Source organism: Thermobia domestica, chromosome 3 (assembly GCF_964235325.1).
Source record: "Thermobia domestica chromosome 3, izTheDome1.hap1.1, whole genome shotgun sequence".
NCBI classification, from domain to species: Eukaryota; Metazoa; Arthropoda; class Insecta; order Zygentoma; family Lepismatidae; genus Thermobia; species Thermobia domestica.
Genome location: NC_137456.1, coordinates 311,942,097 through 311,963,888, shown reverse-complemented (window position 1 = coordinate 311,963,888; position 21,792 = coordinate 311,942,097). Strand labels below are relative to the sequence as shown.

At 36.9% G+C, this 21,792-nt stretch overlaps 1 protein-coding gene across 1 annotated transcript in view; it reads left to right on the top strand.

The window, feature by feature from the left end:
- Trpgamma (Transient receptor potential cation channel gamma) overlaps positions 1-21,792 on the top strand; it is a 1,754,629-nt gene that overhangs the window by 636,461 nt on the left and 1,096,376 nt on the right. The window lies entirely within an intron of this gene.

The following is a 21,792-nucleotide window of genomic DNA, read 5'->3' as shown; positions in this document are numbered from 1 at the left end:
GAAACAGTGAAGTTTATGAATATATCAAATATACAAGATCTAAGAAACTGCAAGTATATAACCATCTAATGAGAAGAACAAACACCAACGTGGTCAGAAGAGTAACGTCAATGGAAGTAATTGGGAAGAGGGGTAGAGGAAGATCAAGAAGGAAATGGAAGACTCCAAGAAGAAAGGATTAACAGGGGAAGACTTCCAGGACAAAGCTTTATGGAGAAGCATATTCATCAGTAATGTCGACACCACATAAGTTAGAAAAGACTGAGAGAAAGTGATGAAACGACTTCAAAAAGAAGAGATGCTATGAGTGATTATATTATGAGCTATGGGTAGACACGCTACTGGCTATGAAGAAAATGGAAGAAATAATATTCAGAAGAAGGCTTAACTTTACTGACCAACCTGTATAAAACTAATCCAGAGATTACTGATCCAAGGAAGAAATAAATTCAGATTAAATATAAAAAACTGTCAGTTTGTAGATTTTCCAGCTATTAATTGTGACATCTAGTATTTAAAAGGAACATAGTTTCTAGATTTCCCAGCTATTAATTGTGCCACATAGTATTTAAAAGGAACGTAGTTTGTAGATTTCCCAGCTATTAATTGTACCACATAGTATTTAAAAGGAACATAGTTTCTAGATTTCCCAGCTGTTAATTGTGCCATATAGTATTTAAAAGGAATTTAGTTTGTAGTTTTTCCAGCTGTTAATTGTGCCTCATAGTATTTAAAAGGAACGTAGTTTGTAGTCAGCTATAAATTGTGCCAAAGAACATAGTTTGTAGATTTTCCAGCTATTAATTGCACGTACCATATAGTATTTAAAAGCAATTTAGTTTGTAGATTTTTAAGCCCTTGTTTCTCGTAACATTTAAAAGGAACGTACCTTTAAAATAAGTTATTTCATATTACAATAGGAATAGTCATTTTTCAAAGTACATATTCAGAAGAAAATAAGCACACCTAATATATATCGGAAACCTTTTATTTTATTTATAGTAGCAAGTAGGGCCATGTTTCTTTATTATACAAGGATTATGGTGTATACAAGGAAAAAAAGGAACATCATATAAATTCGAAACAGCCAGTAGCAATCTGTGAAACTTGCGAAAGCATCACTTTCCGATACGAAAAGTACCACTTCGTGAAGCAATACGGTAGCTCCATAACACAACAATCGTCAGGATATTGGATGACCCCAGTGAGAATCACTCGCTATTCTACTGTATTCTTCGAAGCTATACATCGCTCTGTTAGTCGATCACATATACAACGGAAAAAACGTAGATGAGAGAAGAGCTCAGAGGGTTGGGGGAGTGAAGGGGGTGAGTTCACGATTTTCATTACGTAGCAAACTTCTACTAGTTTGTGTGAGACTTGCAATCCTTTCCGAAAGTCTATTTCGATAAATCGATATTTCTTTTCCATTAAAAGAAGTCGTACTTTCACAATACCACACACACACATACATACATATGTATAGTATATGTATATATGCTTGGAAGTCTATGTAAGTGTGCGTGAGAGAAAAATTGAAAATCGTTACTTCAAAATGAAAAGTTGTTCTGATTTCACGAATCGGCTCTTTTTTAACGGATATCTTTCAATAGACGAAATCTTTTGACGTTGCATTTTGCTGCATCATTTACAAGAAACTCTTCATTTCCGTTGCTTCTCGTCCAATTTCTTTCTTCCTTACTTTCTTTATAAGTGTGGAATGGAGTGTATAATGGAGTGTATTTCCGTGCTGGAATTCATGTAAAATTATATATTGAAACTGGTTTTACATGTACGGCATAGTTACAGAGACACAAACTCGGATAATTTGCTTTCTCTTTAAGGAGCTTGGTTCATCAAAGAACTCTCATGTATTTCCTCTGTCTGTCCGTGTGTCCGACCTAGATACACAAGTCACAAAATCTCAAGAACTACCTGATGGACCACCATCAATTTTGGCCGGGATGCTTAGGGTCAAGAGTTCATCCAGTCGATTTTAAAATATGAACAATCAAAAATCGGTTCCTTATGCATTCATATAGAAACAATTATAAATATTATCCTCGCTTGATAGATTACCTGCAGTGTTATTGCGCTTAGCGGGTTAGTATAACGCTGAGGATACAAAATACTAATTTGTCAGTGGAATATAGCGCTATTGACAAGTCGTGGCCCCGCGTAGACTAGCCGCTAACGCTCTCGTCTCGTCTCGTTTATAACGTGAGCGGTCCCCGGTTTGATTACACTAGTTAACAAAGGTTTTGTTACATAAAAGGAAATACCTGTTCTTAAAGGAACTTTTTGCGCTGAATTCGAATATGCACTCGGTTTTTCTCCATCACGTACGATTTTCCCGTAACATAGAAATTATACCTAAGTATACTTTGATTCATATTTAACAAACCCTCCAAGTTTCGTAATAATCGCTTTATTCTTTCTAGAGAAATAAATATGTTTGTATGTATACTGTGTGTACTGTTTATTGCACCTTATAGTAATGCTTTCAGATCTCTTAAGTTGAGGTAAAACGTTTTGCTTTATTACCACAAACACATATATAAAATATAATACAATATAATTTACAAGTGTGACAATTTACAATAAACAATAATACAAATGTACCAAAAGGTCATGAAAAGACAATCAAAACTATCGCAATATATGAAACTTCCATTGGGTTACAAAAACGTACACTACTTCCTTCTTTTGTAAGAAATGTTGCATTCTCTAACAAGACCCCAACAATAGTCCCCCATCATTGAAGGATCCCATCGTCCCTGGTACCTTTTCTCCATTACCATTATATCTTGGTGGAATCTTTCCCCCTGTTCGTCGCTGAGAGCAGCTAGGTTAGCAGGAAAGAAGCTGAGGTGGGAGTGCAAAAAGTGGATTTTTAAAGACATCCTACAACCCAACTCTTTGTATTTCTGTATCATGTCCTGTACGATTTCTGTGTAACTCTCAGCTTTGTTATTGCCCAGAAAGTTGCGCACAACACACTTAAATGCTGTCCAGGCAGCTAGCTCAGCACTGTTTAACTTGCTGTCAAAGCTATCATCAAGCATTAATTTCCTAATTTGGGGACCAATAAACACTCCCGCTGAAATCTTAGCATCACTCAGGTTAGGGAACTTATCTCGCAAATACTTGAAACCTTCACCAGATGTGTCCATGGCTTTGACAAAGTTTTTCATAAGTCCTAACTTGATATGAAGTGGCGGTAGTAATATCTTATTAGGATCTACCAAAGGAGCGTATTTGACGTTGCATTCTCCAGGTACGTAATTCACTCTAGGTTCCCATTCCTTCACTTCATAATGTTTGTCATCAGCTCGGCTATCCCATAAACATAAAAAACATTGGTACTTCGTGTAACCGCACTGCAGTCCTAATAAAATACCAACTACCTTGAGATCACAACATATTTGCCAACAATGGTCCTTGTAATTTATAAGATTTAGCAAAGTTGACATGGTGTCATAGGATTCCTTAATCTTCACTGAGTGCGCAAGTGGTATAGAAGGTTTTTTATTTCCATTATGTAAAAGGACAGCTTTAAGGCTGACCTTTGACGCGTCGATAAATAACCTCCATTCTTCTGGAACGTAAGGAATTCCTAGCTCCGCCATCAACCCATTTATATCCGTACATACGCACACATTATCTTGCATTGAGAAATAGCTTGAAAATTGAACATGCCTTTTCATGAACACTGATATGTTCGTTTCCGCATCCAATAAGTTCCACTGCTGGAGCCTTGATCCCAGAAGTTCCGCCTCTTGTTTTGTCAGGTGCAAATCACGGACTAGGTCATTAAGTTCACATTGCCGGATGAAATGTGGCTCGCGAACACAGTCAGGGATGAACGTTGGATCCTTGGATGTACATGTTGATGTCGATGGTTCATCAAGGTCATGATCATCATCAGAGTCTTTTGGCCATATCTCTTCCCAGTTGGTAGGGGGCTCGGGAAGTGGAAGTTCATCCCCGTGCGGAATAGGTCTAATTGCGGATTTAACGTTGGGATAACTTATTGTGTATTTGCTTTTTTTAGAATGTCCCTTAACTACTGTGAGACAAAAATAACAATCATCCAGATGGTTGGTGGGTTCTCTCCACACCATTGGTACAGCAAATTTCATGAACCTCCGTTTCCCTTTGGCCCATGCAAGTAAAGTGACGTAGCACGACGCACAAATTATGTTGGGTACCCAAGTTTTGTCCTGATCTCCCACACGACATCCGAAATATATATATGCTAGTTTCACCGATGGCGTAATGGATCTAAACTAGGGTGACCAACCGTCCCGTAAAAACGGGATTGTCCCGTTTTTTGACTACCATTTCCGGTGTCCCGAAAACTTCTACCGGGACGCCGAAATGTCCCGTATTTAAGTACATTGGGTACAAAAAACCTTTCGAATCGCTAAAATTTCCTAATTTATGTTATTATTTTCTAAGTTATGTGATTATATTGGAATATATCTAATTACTGAGCAAGGTCATTACGATGTTTGCAATATTGGATGTGGTGGCTGCACTGTTTTCCCTCCTAGGCCTCCCCACTCCGCAAACGACAGTAGTACAAGAGGCTGAAAGTCTTATGGAGAACAAATGTAACCTGTTTTTACTCTCTGTTTCGGTCGGTGGAAGATTGCGGCGCTGTCATCAGTACAGTACAGTGTTTCTGTGATTTGACTAGGATGTAACGTACTTCCATTTACGAAAGGTGATTAGAAGTATAGAACTATAAAAGTGCAAGTAAAAAGAAAAGTAGTTGTAAATGTAATAATGTTTGAAAGTAAGAAAATGAAAACAAAAGGAGTCGGAATTCGATGGTGGAATCCGATCCAGGGTGAGAATAATTATAAATCCTGTCGGGGATAGATTTGAGCGCTCATATATTTTTAGTGATGTTTTCAAATATTTCATATTTTGTTAGCTGCTGATCGTTACTTGTTGTCTAATTAATTCCACAACCTTTCCAATAGGTTTTAAAACGAAAAAGTGCAAATTTGCCCTTTTTGGTTAGATACAAAAAGGGAAAGAGAGAGAAGGGAGAGGCTAAAAAATATATTTAGGGGAGCAACCTATCCAGAAATAAAAGGTGTCCCGTTTTTTCTAGTTGACGATTTGGTCACCCTAATCTAAACTGTCCTTTAAGTACAAACTGGCCACACACATAACAAAAACTATTTGGTGAGTTAACACACGAACGCCGTCCTCTTGACGCCATTGTACTGATCACAAACTAAACTTCTGGTCTTAGTTGGGTATAATGCCGTTAAGATCAAACATGAAAGCACTCTTAGCAGCAAAGACAACTTTGAAAGTGAAGTAGTGTTAAACCACACGTCAATATAAAAATGTACAAAACTCCCTCACCAGGTGTCAAGAACACAAGAAAGAAAGAAATGCGCGGGGGGAGGGGGGAAACGAAACCGTAGTGGAAAATTCAGACTGCATTAGTTCATTGTTGTCAACAATGAGTCTGTATTCCATTCTTTCTTTCTTTTGCATTCTGTTAATTTGATAACAAATATTGATAACCATTTCATGAACAAAACGAAAAAACTTAGAGAATTGTATATATATTTATTAAGATATACATATACTGTACGTTTAAAAAATATACGTTGGAATTACATTCTATTTTTATACACGTTTCTAATTTACAGAGAGCAATACAAGTGTGTTGTTGACTATTGTAAATATTCATTTTTATGTCTGTGTTTGTAGTAATAAAGCAAATCGTTTTTACCCCAACTCAGGAGATCTGAAAGCATTACTATCAGGTGCAATAAACAGTGCACACAGTATACATACAAATATATTTATTTCTCTAGAAAGAACAAAGCGATTTTTACGAAACTTTTAGGGTTTATTAAACATAAATCAAGGTATACTTAGGTATAATTTCTATGTTACTATATGTAAGGGGACAGGAGCTAGGGGAATAAAATATCTGAAAAAGGGAAATTTTTGAGGGAATTTCCCGAAAATCCCTCTGTTACGGGAAAACTGTACGTGATGGAGAGAAACCAAGTACATATTCGAATTCAGCGCAAAAAGTTCCTTTAAGATCAGGTGATTTTTCTCATGTAACAAACAAAAAGTTTAAATTTGTTAACTAGTGTTACCAATGGGGACCCTAGATCGGAGAAGTGTAAAACGTTTTTCAGACCAGCCATCCTGAGTGAAGTTTTCCTGGATTTTCCTTATTCACATCAGGCAAATTCCTGAATGATACCTAACATACAGGTCCCAGTTCGATTCCTTTCTTCCCTTTCCTCGCATAGTGTAATCGCCGACGGACGTTTCCCTCATACATAACGGGCTAATATGTACATATTCGTAGATGCCGAAAGCCCAGAAATCTAATTCCTAAATCCTAAATAGTATTGACAAATCTAAAAAATTAATTATTTTCTATTTTCAAATTTCATTAATCTTAAAATATACTTAATGTAATTTGATAATGGTAAAAAAAAATCAGGTTCTGGGGCAAGAGTGATATATTTTTAACTCATTTAGTGTATAATAATTCATTGAATATACATGTATTGCACCCATTTCCGTAACAGAACAAGGTGGCATAAAAATCTAAATTTTTGTCGAAAAGTGGACATCCCACCTTTTACCTGTAAGTGATGGCGATACCCCCTTCTTACATTTTACAAGGATTTTTTAAATGATAACCTTAAACTGTACCTTTTTTTTTTTTTGAAGTATTGAATGAAACTACTCATTGTGCTCTACAAGATGGCATCAAAATCTAAATTTTGTCCAAAAATGGACATCCCCCTTTTTCCACTGGACTCTTCAGTTATGTATTTAAGTGCTGTGTTCTATGTAAGAAGTTATGTGTCTATGTAACCTTAGAATATGTTATTCACTCTAACCATAAGCATTACTCCTATTATTTACACGATGTGAATAGACCACTAATTTTGTTACTTACAAGAAAGAACTTCTAATAGCTACATATACTATAACTCGATTCCCGGCACTCATGTGGTTCGGATTCCATGTTAATCAGTAGGTTCACGTCTCATATAGTCTCGCTGCTGAACGGGACGTTAAACTCAAAATAAACTTAACTCGTCTCAACTTAATTTCATTGGAATACTATCAATCAATAAATTAAAAATCCTGATACCCCTAATCCATTCATACCAAATTTAAATTGAAGTTAGTGGCCTAAGACAAACGGCCGCCCATCTCTTGCTGGGGATGAAACTGCATTATAAAAAAAAAAATAGAATGTATGTTACATGTTATTAGCCAATAATATTACACCGTAACACTACTTGTTTTGAGTTGAAATTCATATTTCATGTACATTGACACATACATTTAAAACAACTGTTCTAAAATGAAATTGATTGAAAAAATGACTTTAAAGTGGACGAAATAAACTTATTACAAGGAGAGAAAATTTCTCACTTTCTTTTTTCTTTTTTTTTTTTAAATCAGGAAAACACTTTTGAAATCAGATTCCAACCCACTACAATACCACGTCTAACGAAAGAGCTTCACTTTACTTGTAACCCCAAATGAGAATCCGAGAGCCATTACGTATTAACACGCGGAGGCTCAGTGGTAGATCGTTCCGGTGCTTGTGATCCCTGGTTCGATCCCAGCTCGCGCCGTGTGGACCTTGTGGTGGACAAACACCGTGCTCGTGGGTTTTCTCGGGGTTCTCCCGTTTCCTCCTACTTTCTTCATTCCACCATTTCATTCATTTCTCATCATCACCGTCTCCTTTAGCCTAACCGGCATAGCCGTGGGACGTAAAACTAAAAGATTTCATTTCATTTTTTTTGAATTAAATGTACGTGTACTTACAAGGATGAATTAAAATGTACTAACATTACATTGTGTCAAATTTCTAGAATTACTAGCATGTCAATTTTTTCTTTCTTCGTTTCAGGTACGTGTACCTTACGTTGCGTTGCTGTAAAATGGTATGTTTATTTTAGAAGTCATTTATTGATAGTTGGGTATTGATATATTCCAAGATGAGAAAAATACAGGTTTGTTAAAATCAGTGGTGACATGTAACAACCGGTTCTACATGATTAGTATATAAAGTTGATTATTATTACAAACAACTTCTCAAATTTATGTACTAGAGTATTTCTATTCCAAATGTGCCCTCGGAAAATATGTGAAACATTCTTTGGTTCCACCCCTGCCACCCTCTTACGCAGGAAATCTTCCCTTTGCTTTGTGGAGAGAAATTAATGACATCGGCTGTGTTGCCAAATTGTCATTCAGTCCTTTGGACTTGGCGAGTGAAAATCGTAATCTACTTAGAATGGTTAACAAGACAGTGCACAGCAGAGCCTGTGAAATAGTTAGGAATATTTCAATGTGGCAACTCTGTCCGCATCCAACTATTGAAAGACCTCAGCCAAAGCAGCTTGGGCCTTCTCTTTCGCGGGAGGCACAGGAAAACCCACATCGACAACAGCGTCAGAAGGGGCACACTTGAAATAAAAAAGCTTTAGAAGCAAAAGTAGACATGAAGACCTACTATACTGTAGGAATTAAAACAATCGTTATAGAAGGAGATCTGCCGCCTAGCGTGGTCGCTAAAGTTCTCGCCTTTGGTGCGAGCGGTTCCAGATTCGATTCCCGTTCTGGACACTCAGTTGAAAGAATGTAATAGCATTTCAGGCTAGCCATCGTCAGTTAGATTTTTTCTCGACTTTCTTGATCTATACCGAACAAATGCTGGGATGGGACCTTGCTTACAAGTACCAGGTCGCTTCCTTCCTTCCCCACGACGCTCGCTGAGGGACATCATCCCCCATATGTGGCGGGCTTAAGGCCATAGGTGTTGGTAAGGCACAAAATTTGGTATAAACGAATGAAATAAAAAATACGTATGGAAAATTGTAACAGATGTGTTGTTAGTTTCGTAACAGAAAATTTCCCGTCAGAACCAAGTTATTTTTCTGATTTAGATGCAAAATTTCTTGCTACCTAAATACTGGTCGTTAGGACATAGGAGCAATGCCTGCCTGGGTATCAAAACACAAAACCATCGGATAGGGGTCAAGAGCGGATTAAGTAAATAAAAAACCGGGGGGCAGCAACAACCCAGACTATGATAAGTATATCATGAGTTTACTAGGTTATAAACTTTCAAAAATATATAAATAATAACTTAAATTATTTTTGTCACTCAAAAAACTGGGGAAACTTGGTTCCGGGCACCAAGCTAGATCCTCAACTGTCAGGGGTCCGATTTTGAAACGCCTTGCATAAGCGAAACAAAATCGGCGTTCCAGACAGGAAATTGAAGATACAGAATCAGAAGTTACAAAATCGAACTGCGTCTTTACATCGATTTAATTTTGTTTCCGTTGATAAGATGGCAGCTATAGCCTCCTGAGACCCTGCATATTGCATGCAATACAATTTTTAAATGTTTTTCTTTATTAAGGAAATTGTTGGATAGTTTAGATTCCGTGGTATTGTTTCCAGTACAGTAAACCTGCTATTACTGAACACAATACCACGGAATCTGACCTTTCCAACGATTTTCTTAATAAATAAAGGCATTTAAAAATTGAAATGAAATGAAATCTTTGAGTTTTACGTCCCACGGTTATGCCGGTTAGACTAAAGGAGACGGTGATGATGAGTAATGAATGAAATGGTGGAATGAAGAAAGTGGGAGGAAACGGGAGAACCCCGAGAAAACCCACGCACACGGTGTTTGTCCACCACAAAGTTCACATGGCGGGGACTGGGATCGAACCCGGGACCCCAAGCACCAGAGGTGAACGCTCTACCACTGAGCCACCGCGGCCCCCGCATTTAAAAATTGTATTGCATGCAATACGCAGGGTCTCAGGAGGATAGAAAATTAAATCACCATCTCTCAAATGCAGCATATTTTAACTGTCTCTAAAATCTGGAAGGAAAACAAATATATACTAGATTCTCAAAAATAGTTCTTAAAAAAACATTTATTTATTTAACAGTTGATTCTGGACTTCTGAGAAATTTCAACACCCTGTTTGGGTGAACCCAATGTTGCCGGTAGATGGTTGTAGAAATAAATGGTGCATTTAATCCAACCAAAAATGGCTAAGTTCTTCTATGATTATAGCTAAATTTCGAAGTAACAGAATTTAATTATGAAGCAAGCAAAATATTTCACAGTCTTGTACTACAGCTAGTGTAATATTGTTCTGGTATTCTCAAATCAAATACTTCCATCTATTTACCATAGGTTTTTTCTGCATTATTGACAAGGTGCTATAAATTTAACTAGGTTTCGTTTAAAAATTTCCCTCGACTGACAATTTTTTTTCCTTTTCTAAAGAAATTTTCTCTAGTTTGTTGAGTGTCCAATCTCTATGACAGAAGTTACATTATAAGATTAACGTAGATATATTAAAAGAAGTACCAACCACATTTGTATTATTCATTTGCCTTTTCTTTTTTAAAAAACTTTTTCCTTACTTTGTTTTTTTTTTACGAAAAAATGAGCACAAAGGCACCCAGTCAGCAATGGGTGCAAAATTATGCTACGAGAGACGGTATTGCTACTGTATTGGTTTATTTCTGAAGAACAAAGAAAAATTTAAGCATTTATATTGGTCAGTTAGTCAGCGCGAGAATTTTCCTAGATTTTCACGTTGTATCGGAAACATTTTTTTTTTTGTTGCTAAATTTACCTACGAAATTTCCCTAGATTGGGGACATTTCCCTCAAACTATGAACACTGCTTGAACTCTTGTTTGTCCACCAATCCTAGTAGTAACGTTAGCTACATGTTGCTCGGACTATTGTTGTAGCATAACAATACTTGTACAACGACCGAACTTATTCTCAACTATTCTCATTGAAATTAGTGTGCAGTACTTATGGAAGTTCGGTATTTTATAGTCTTGTACTTAAAGAACAATGGAATGCAGAGGCAAGCTCATTGTAGATGAAAGAGAAAGTAATCTGATAAATGTATAAATCAATGTTGTCACCTTTCAAATGCTGGTCGATAATGATACTTCACATAATGATACTTCAAAATCGCTGGCACAAATCCCATGGGGGATGACGGGGACAGGTCCCCTCCAATCTTGGAACTGAAGGGGTTGTTACCTCAATAATCTAATTTGAAATGTGTTTTTTGGGGAGGAATATGATGACTTGTGTCCGATTGCCACAAAGAAAAGTGAGATGAAATTAATTCCCTTGTTATATAATATACAACAGATTCACCTCAGATATCAGATTCATCTATCGTAATGTGAGTCTCATCTCCCTTCCCTCCAGAACAAGAGCGCCGATCCTGGGGGACCAGGGGTTTCCGGGGCCCCCAAACCTCATGTGGGCCCCTCATTGTATTTGTGAATATACAATATTTGCCATAATTTGAAGGCAATTTATCTTAAAATCCTCATATGTATAACGTCTGCATCTGAATGCCCCCCCTCCCATTTACAGAGAAATCGGCGCCCTTGCTCCAGAATAAGCCTCAAATCTGCCCTCTTCCCAATGTTGAAGACAACTCTGTTCCCCACAACATTGTTTTTCAATTTCATAAATATTTTGAACATCGCTTTTAAAAAAAAATATAGCTATATATGGGAACGGTCCTACCCCCCACCCCACCCCAATGTTAAAGCAGATTTGCGCCGCTATTCAAAATAAGAAAACATCTGCGTATTGTTAGTAAACTTTCGTATTTTATACACTATTTGTGTTCTCATAATGCATTTTTCTTGGATATAAGAGAAAATTTCTTTTACAGACTTAGTATTTGAGTATGATTATTATAACAACATTTAATCTTTTTTCTTCTTATAGCTATAACTAGTAAATAACTTATAAGTTCACAACTTTAGCTAAGGGAAACTGGAACTTCTAGAATCCCGATTTGCTGTGACGTCGGACTAGTAAGCGAGAACGATCAATATGTAAAACGTATTGTGGTGCGGCATTTTATAGTACTACAACGAGGAAAGGATTATGAAAATAGCAATTAATATTTTAGTTTGCTTTTATTTATAATTTTAAAAACCACAAATTCAAAGGGATGTTTTTCAAAGTATCTGCCTTCCATGGAGAGGTCATCCATGGTCGTCTTTTCTTGTTCATGGTGTGGCAAACGGTCCGTTGCGGAGAGACGTGAGTACTAGTCTAGGTACAACGTCTAGTCTCTTGTGACCCGGTACCGATTAAGCCGAGCTGACCTACGAAGGAAGTCTTGATGTCCGAAGCTATAGCCGATTGTTTCTAGGAAAACAACGCCACCGCAGAGCCCAAATCCAGTGATTCGTGAAGTGGAGATTCTAGGAGCCGATGGTCTATTCCTGACTGAATTACGTTCACCCCTTACCTTGGTGTCGGAGTACTGATGAGTATTTGGGCGAAACTACAGGATTCTAGTTCCTGCTTCCAACAGCGAAGCACAACAGTAATGCCATGCCTCAGAGAAGTTTCTTAATCCTTTCCCTCGCAACCAGAACTTCATCTCTCTCCTCTTTCTGCTTTGTGTAACTTGTATTGTTCTAGTTGTTCCTCTGAATGATAGAAGATAGTGACGCTCACGTGCCTTTCTCTGTGTCAATCACTCTACCCTTACTTTGATCTAAAAGCTTACAATAGTTTACCCTCAAGATGAGTTACTAATGACTAATTCACTAATGACTTATTTTTTTCTTATCCCCAGATTATAATAGTTTTACCATATCTAGATTCTGGGAGGTCAAAACGAACTTTGAGGATACCTGGACATCCTCGACCCTACCCCCAGAATCGGCGTCCATGTTACATCACTGCAACGTGAAGCAAACACACAATCTATATTCATCCAATACATAGATTCAATTTCTGAGTCAATATAACCCTGCATTGTCATTCCCTCTCATGCAATAACCATTAAAATCGATTCGTAATAATCACAAGGATTTACACTATAATTCCCTCATAGCACTGAAAGCAAAGTAATGTCGATGCATTTTGTTAACGTTTAACTCATTCACTAATTACAATGGTAATCGCTTATAGAAGAACTCTGCCTAGAAACATAATTAACAATATTATTACAACCGATTCGTTTTTGTTTGGTTTGTAGGTATGTGGTGTGAAGAGAGGTAATTACGTAAAACTCTTAATGACAGCAAGAGACAGGATCTCATTTCACATTTACGTAATCCCATTCAATTTAATCAATCACAAAATTGTTTTCTATGCTCGAAACGTCCGTGCGCATTCTGTATGAAGTGGTTTACAACCTAGCTGAGACAGCAATTTCTTCTCTATAGGCTAAAGAAGATCAGTGATGACTCCTGAAAGAGGAAATATCGGTAAAAATTAAAACTATACCCACATGCTAATGAGAGGAAACTTGCCTAATACCATAATCTCTGTATGCAAGAATTAGATAAGTTTTTCTCCTTACCTCATAGCGAAAACAAATAATATTTTACCAAAGAGATTTTCCTCAAAACCCGCCTCTGAAGAAAATAATAGGTAATAAAATTATTTAGACGCTAAACTTATGTTGGTATTCATGCCTAATCATGATGGGAACATGTGTGGTAGGTCTGAAGTTTAACTTTCCTTTCAGAAGCAAGGTTATAGGAGACATGGACCTTCAGCTTAACATGGGTAGGTACGTTACCACACGTTTTCCAGCCGGGAATCGAACCCACGTCTCTCGTACTGGATGAGGGCATATAGTTTGGAGGATTTATATAGCGAAAAATAGAACTTTTTTCATATACTGTAAAAAGAACTTGCTGGAGGAGGGTTAGTAAACAACATTTCAATGAGTATAGATTATAACTGGTAAATGGACAACTGTCAGATTACAGTGAATGACATATACTGGAAGTGAGGTGGAAGTGAGGTGTGAAAATTCAAAATTTTTGGTAATCTTCTTCATAATATAGACTAATTTGAACTTTTTGACCAATTTACAGGACTCTTTTAATCTAGCTGTAAGAAATATGGCATTTATCAGGCTTTGATTCACTAGAAACGATTATATACACGAAGGCCAAAGAGGTTAATCCGGGAATATTTGTTTATAGATTTAAACTTGAATCCTTGTGTGGCTATAATGCATTAAGATGAACATGAATAGTTCATAGAGGAGGAACAGTGCGTAATACATTGAGACGAACACGGAGTAGATGTGTAGATGAGGCATAAGGTTACTTTATCATTGTTGTTTGGCTAACATCCCCTCCTATTCAATTAATTGTGTTTACTTAGTGTGTTTGTTGGATGTTTTAAGGAGAATTTGTTTATACGAAAATACAGTTTTAGGTGTAATGTTTTTAAATTAAATTTTTAGTTCCTTAAATGCAAGTAAGGCTTCATAATAACCATTAAAAAAGGATTTTTAAACAGGATTTTATAGAATTTACTACAAAACTATATTAAAAATAATACGTTTATGTAATTAACTGAAATACTTCAAAAGTAATGCTTTTATAAAATTCACTAAAAAAAATTCTTTTTAGTTGGTAAAATTAAGAAACGGAACTAAGACCCCCCCCCCAAAAAAAAAAAATCAGACACTCTTTCTACAGTTAAAGACAGAGTTTATATGGGTATTGGGGAAGTGGTTTGCTTGCGTTTTATTCCTATTTCTTCATTTTATCGCATCAAAAATATTTTCTTCTTTCTAATACAGTTTCTAAAAACATTGTTTGTAAAAGATCTTTTACAGTAATATATATTATTATTTTTTAGTCTTTATTCAATATGATTAACTATGTTATGGACCTACATCTTAACGTGGGTAGGTACGTTACTACACGTTTTCCAGCCGGGAATCGAACCCAAGTCTCTCGTACTGGATGGGGGCATACAGTTTGGAGGATTTATATAGCGTAAAAAAGAACTTTCATCTTATTACAAGAAGAAAAATGGTTGAAATTTATTGATATGATGTCAGTATTACCTGACCAGCGAACGAGTGCGGTCGGCCGGTTTTGGAACTAAAATGCAAGCAGCAGTGTTTCTAACCGGATTACTTGTAATCAATCTATCATAGTTCTTTTTGTCCTGTTCGTAATAAACCACTTGACGCATATGCTCAAGTCAGGGGCAGATCCAGGGGTCGGGGCGATTGCCCCTCCCCCCAGAATAGGATATTTTTTTATTTTAAAAATAAAACCTAAGAATTTTCACCTTTTTATTATAAATGTAAAATAAAACCTAAAATAGGTAGGCCTTACTTTTTTTGTTTTACGTTGCAGAAGTCTAATAAAGCAATAAATTGCAAGGAAATTACTTACATTGGCGTTCTTGCTCAAAACAATGTCCACCTTCGAAATCGCAGGTGGCCATTTCTGTTCTAGAAATTGCAGACAAGAGCTACTTCTCCTTTTCTAAAGTTGCTTTACTTCCTTTTTCTTTCTTTGTTTTGCAATATACTCTTACTTTGATTTGACTTCGAACGACCGCCCCCCAAACATTCAGCCTGGATTCGCCCCTGGCTCAAGTTAAGACAAAAAGTTTCAAAAGGTATTGAAGTTATTTGCAGAACATCTTAAGTAATAAGTGAAAAAACAACTACAACAAAAATACACCTTCCATATTAACTTGCGAACAAACTAGCGAGCAGCGTTTTACAGGCTACTCCTGTTATATAATGACATCGAATAAAACGTAATCAATTTTTATACTATTTGCTTAATACACGGTAGAAGCTCACTGAATTGTCAATTGTGCTATGTTGTTCTTAAATTGGTAATTTCCATTCATATATCACTATTCACAATACATCTGCATTACTACAGGAATGGTTCACTACAACCATATAACTTACCGCGTTCTTTATTAAGCGGAAAGAGATTAGGCTATGCATAACATCGAAACTGCAACTTTTAAAAACTGTTGGATACACTGCAGAATGAAACTTTCCGCTCCCCTGTCCCGCCGCGCTTGCCGTGAAACTGATGTAAACACAACAGCAGCGCCATCCTCCCAAAACCGCACTGCTATCCGGTCAGGTAATAGAACTCCTAGTGTCTGCAACCAGCCAAACTTCTGTGCGTTTGGGATCTATAAGCAAAAGAGGCTCAATAAGATTTTCTACTATAAATAAATATTTTTAACAATTCATTTTACAGTCAAATTATAAGCTCGAGCACCAATCATATGAAAGTATTTGCTTTTCACCTACTTTACGTATTTGTACTAAATTTTAGAGCTGTAGATAGTGTGAAAGTACGTGAAATTTAAGTTCCAAGATTCTAAGAGACCAGAAAGTAAGGAAAATGTAAGTTCCAACATTTGACTCTAAGAAAGTACGTGAAGCTTAAGTTCCAAGATTTGACTCAAGAAACAGAAAAGTATGTGAAAATTAAGTTTCAAGATTTGACTTTAAGAAACAGGAAAGTATGTGAAATTTAAGTTCCAAGTTCGAAGGGAAATTTAAGTTTTTGTTCTTCTGACCTGTACACGAGTGTATTGTTTTCAAAATGGTAGACAAAAGTAAAGATCCCTTTTTATGCACATGAAAATACGGTCTATTGTAAATTGAAATTATAGTATAACCTGAGACTGAACGAGGGATTCCTCATATTATTCACCAGACTTTTCAGATACACTGTGTACCGGTAGATATACGTAAATAACATTATGTATGCATCATGCATTCAGAGCGCCATTTACTATTCAAAAACGTGTGTGTGTGTGTGTGTGTGTGTGATACATGCTTATTTTTACTGAAATTTCTTGTTTTTTTACTTTGCTCTTTTTTTAATCTATCTTTTTTGGATGTAGAGGGTTTCCACACTCCTCACGGACATTGCGCCAAGAGTATCACAAAGTCACGTTCTGTCCCTCCGCTGTCCACTTCCGTAATTACCCCATTTTGAGTCTCGGCGGGATAGAAGAGCTTAGTGCGTCGTGACACGACATCCGATCTCACAAACGGACAAAAATTTCTCTCTTCGTGTCGCTTTCTATTTCCACTGCTGCAACTGAAAGCGGAGAAGAGAGAAAAGAACAACAAAAATATGTTGTTTTTTATGTCTCTCTTTTCTATTCCGTTCTCTTAAACATTTATCTCTGTCGTCGCGTTTTAACTGAAACATATTTTAGGGACACGTCCTTAGTTTTCCAAGTGTTTTAACGAAACAAAATTTCTTCAACAAGAGAGGAAGTGAAGTTCTTCTGAATAAGTAAGCATTGTACTTAACTCTTTCTCATTTTATTAGTAAGCCAAAGAACAAAAGTGGACTCGTTAAGTGTAATGCTTTGTTTTTATACGGAGTCGTACGTGGGCAAAATACGAAAATAGTATAAGTTCAAAATCATGTCCATCATATGACATAAGTATTTTTTCCATACTCTGAATAAGTTTACGAAGCTTATTTAAAAGAAAGTGAAATTTTCAATTCCCTGTAGCTTCGTTTCCATCTATTATAAATACAGTGTCCATACAAGGTCTATTCGAAAAAAAAATGTATAAGAAATACAAAACTTCCACAAAGTTAGTTGCTTCTTTGTTATTTTTGGTGGTGTCCTACAACCATTATCAGATGGGCTTGACACGCTTGCCTCGCGAATGGGATGCTGGGTATCAGTAAAACAAAATGTCGTTGTCCTTGCAGATTTGCACCAACGTTTGAGCAGCGGAGTGTGTATTTTCGCCGATCCCAAGAGGTTCATCCAAAACATGGTTGAAGTAGCATTCTTATTGGCCACGTACCGATGACGTCAGCTACTATTACAACTACTACTACTACTGCTTTTGGTATGGATCTGTATAGTACAAGGGCAAACTTATTTTAATGAAAGAAGTTTAATGGAAATTTTAAAAAATAATTGTTAAATCACTTTTTGAATATTATTTTTAATCTTATTTTAACGAAAGAAGTGCTATAAAATATTTTACAAATAATAAAAAAAACTTTCCTTAGGCAGGGTTTGAACCCACGCCAACAACAATTTTCCTTCTAGCATGTTGCGGTAGCTAACTCGGCTACGAGGGCCGACAGCAGCTGGCGTTTACTTTGTGCTATATGTATGTCATGACTCGTGATGTCGTATCTGCATCGGCCAATCAGATCAGAGGATATCTGAAGCTCTTGGGATCCGCGAAAATGCGCGGAGTGTCATTAAAATTTTATTAGCTAATGGATTGAAACCAATGAAAATTCTCCGTCGGATGGCAGTGCAATATGGTAAAAGTTCGTCGGATGGCAGATAAGTTCACCGTCGGATGGCAGATAAATTCGAACGGGGTGTAACAAGTTTTGAAAATTCGCCACGATCAGAACGCTCTGTGTGTGCCGTCACAGAGAACAATGTTGCGAGAGTTGATACAGGAAAACAGGCGTATTATATTTGTGCTTGACTCAAACAACTTGCACCATATTGCACTGCCATCCGACGGTGAATTTCGAACGGTTTCAACCCAAATAGAAATTTATTGACAGTGCACTGCTCCACGTTGATGCAAACCTGCAACGGTGCCGACATCTTGTTTCACTGATTACCAACATCCCGTTCGCGAGGCAGGCGTGCCAGGCCCATCTGACAATACTTTAAAACACCACCGAAAATTAACGAAGAAGCACAAAATTTGTATAAGTTTTGTATTTTTTATAGAACTTTTCCGGTTATGGACCTTGAACGTCATATTATGATTATAGCCAGTGGCGTATTTACGATTTTGTTTCGGGGGTTTTGCTAACTTACGGGGGGCTTTGCCTGAAAATGTGAAAATTCTGCAAGATATTCCATATACTTTACTATAGTAAGTAAGATTTCGGGGGTACTTAAGCCCGGAAGTCCCCCCTAAATACGCCACTGATTATAGCATTCAACACCGAGTTACTTTTGATCTGCATTGTCACATTAGTGTCACTTCTGGTATCCCTGTTGTAGAAACCTCCAAACTTTGGACATTATTGATATTGTAGCGTCCTTGTACATTGAATGATACACACGATATTGTAAGTTTATCATGTAGATTTGAAATACGTAACAATCTAATGTAGTGGGATTTGTCAGACTTCATGTTAGGTTGGCAACGTCGTTATTTTGGTGGTAGTGCAGAGCATGTCAAACAATTTCTTCCTATCGATATTTGTATCGTACAAAATTTCAGCGTTTTTATTTGTTAGTTTTAAAGTTACAAAGTTGATTTCAAGATAAGTGGATCACCCTATATATATTTTCATATATATAGGTTTTAGATTTCTGGGCTTCAGGCATCTATGGCCATTCAGCCCGTCACGTTTGAGGGATTGTGTCCGGGGAAAGGGAAGGAAGTGGCTTGGGACCTATAAGTTAGTTACCACCCTGGCATCTGCCTGCTATGAATGAGGAAAACCCAGGAAAACCTCATTCAGAGTAGCTGGCCTGGAAAAGCGTTTTACACTTTTTCGACCTAGTGCCCCCACCGGGAATCGAACTCGGGACCGCTCGCACCGAAGGCGAGAGCGTTAACGACTACGCTACGTGGGACCACTTTCATATATATATATATATATATATATATATATATATATATATATATATATATATATATATATATATGGAAACCAAGTTCTGTGACACATTATAGCTAATGATGGCCTATAGATAGCTGAATGAAATGTTTATGTAGCCTGCACACTATTTCCAACTGCAAATATTTCTGGGTTTTACGTTAAGTCCTAGGCTAGTCGAGAAAGCGTTACCCCCTGTAGCGAACGCGACCAAAGTGGCTATTCAGTAATTTTATTTTCACCAGGTGTGTAAATCATACTGTGAGCCAGTCAGGGTTTCCAGGTCTTTTTGGCAGGTCCCGGTGTGTAATACGTAGCAGAGTTCCAATACTCTGCACAAACCATCTTCCATCAGCTGTTTCTTGCTACAATCCCTTTACCTGGCAACACGTTTCCTTTTTTTTCCTTCCTTTTGAAATCTTTTAAACAGCAGGCGGTCTATTGTTCCGACCCGCACCAAATACGCTCGAGCTGATGTTTTCTCAGCGATTTTATTGCTTTCATGTTTATAATTAGCCATCTACATTTAAATACATGGTCAGCGTATTTCAAGAGTACGCATGAGCAATAAATACGCTTTGCGATCGCCTCAAATAGCCGGGTACTAAGAGTTTACTCCCTTCAATCCCTCCTTCCTTTTATATTGATACAACATGAATTGTCTTCACCACCCGGATTGACCTTTGGAGTACACAGCCTATAGTAGTAGTCCCCCCGTTATGCGCGAATGACTCATCCTCACTCTCTTTTATGACCGGGATTTTTGAAATTCGTTCCCTTTTACGGCTAAGATGAGTGCTTTTGTACCTCGATTCTGATTGGCTGAGAGAGGTCACGTGACTTTAGGCCCCGCCCACGCGGGAAATTCAAATTTTCAGGTCACGTGGTATGACGTCATGAGTCACCCTGCGGGGAAATCCCTCATTCTCCTTTATGACTAGGATTTTTGAAATTTGTTCCCTTTTACGGGTAAGATGAGTGTTTTGATACCTCATTCTGATTGGTTGATAGCTGTCACGTGATTTTAGACCCTGCGATATTTGAAATTCGTTCCCTTTTACGGGTAAGATGAGTCCTTTGGTACCACGATGATGATTGGCTGATAGAGGTCACGTGATCTTAGGCCCTGGGATTTTTAAAATTCGTTCCCTTTTATGGGTAAGATGAGTCCTTTGGTACCACGATGATGATTGGCTGATAGAGGTCACGTGATCTTAAGCCCTGTGACTTTTGAAATTCGTTCCCTTTTTACGAGTAAGATGAGTGCTTTGGTACCTCGATTCTGATTGGCCGACAGAGGTCACATGATCTTAGACCCGCCACACGGCGAACAGAATACGTGGGAAAACACCTCACTCATTTGTTTCCATTTTACGGGTAAGATGATTGCTTTGGTACCACGATGTTGATTGGTTGATAGAAATCGCATAATCTTACACACCCACCCCAATGCTAGACATTCAGAGTGCTATGACGACGATCCATCCTAGACCTGGATTTTAGAATTTAGTTCCCTTTTTATGGTTAAGCGTAAAGTTCCCATGAAGGGTTCAACCTCCTCCTTAAATAACCCTTTTTGGTATCATGATATTGTACTGAAGTTTACCTTAAATATTATCATTCTCTTTGACAGATAAGATGATTACCAGCTTTCTTACCTTGATGGAGATCCTGTCCTTGAATTAGTAGCCTATGTCTCTGGAAGTAACAATGGTGAAAGAGGGGTGTCGCTTGTAGATTTCTTATAACACATTGTTGTGAGTTTAAGCGATTTTTTTTAAACGCTCAGTAAGCGCTTCATTAATGGAAACAGTGTTGCCAGATTTTTCTTACCTAAACTGCTCCGATTCTTTTCGAAACGGTTCCGCAGAGTACAAGAAATTTTAAACTAAAAATTTTTTCGAACTAAAAAAATTTCAAAACTAAAAAAATTTTAAACAAAAATTTTCAAACAAAAAATTTTCGAACTAAAAAATTTTGAAACAAAAATTTCAAAAAAATTCGAACTAAAAAATTTAAACTAAAAACTTTCGAACTAAATTTTCAAATCAAAAAAATTTCGAACTAAAAGGAATTTAAAAAATTTTCGAACCCAAAAAAAATTCGAACTAAAAAAATTAAAAATTTTTCGAAAAATATTTTAAACAAAACTTTCGAACTAAATTTTCAAATCAAAATTTTTCGAACTAAAAATTTTAAAAAAATTTCGAACCAATTTTTAAAAATAAGTTTCGTACTAAAGATGTAAACCACATTTGAAAATTTTCAAATCAATTTTTGAACTAAATTAAAAACCAAATTTTGGACA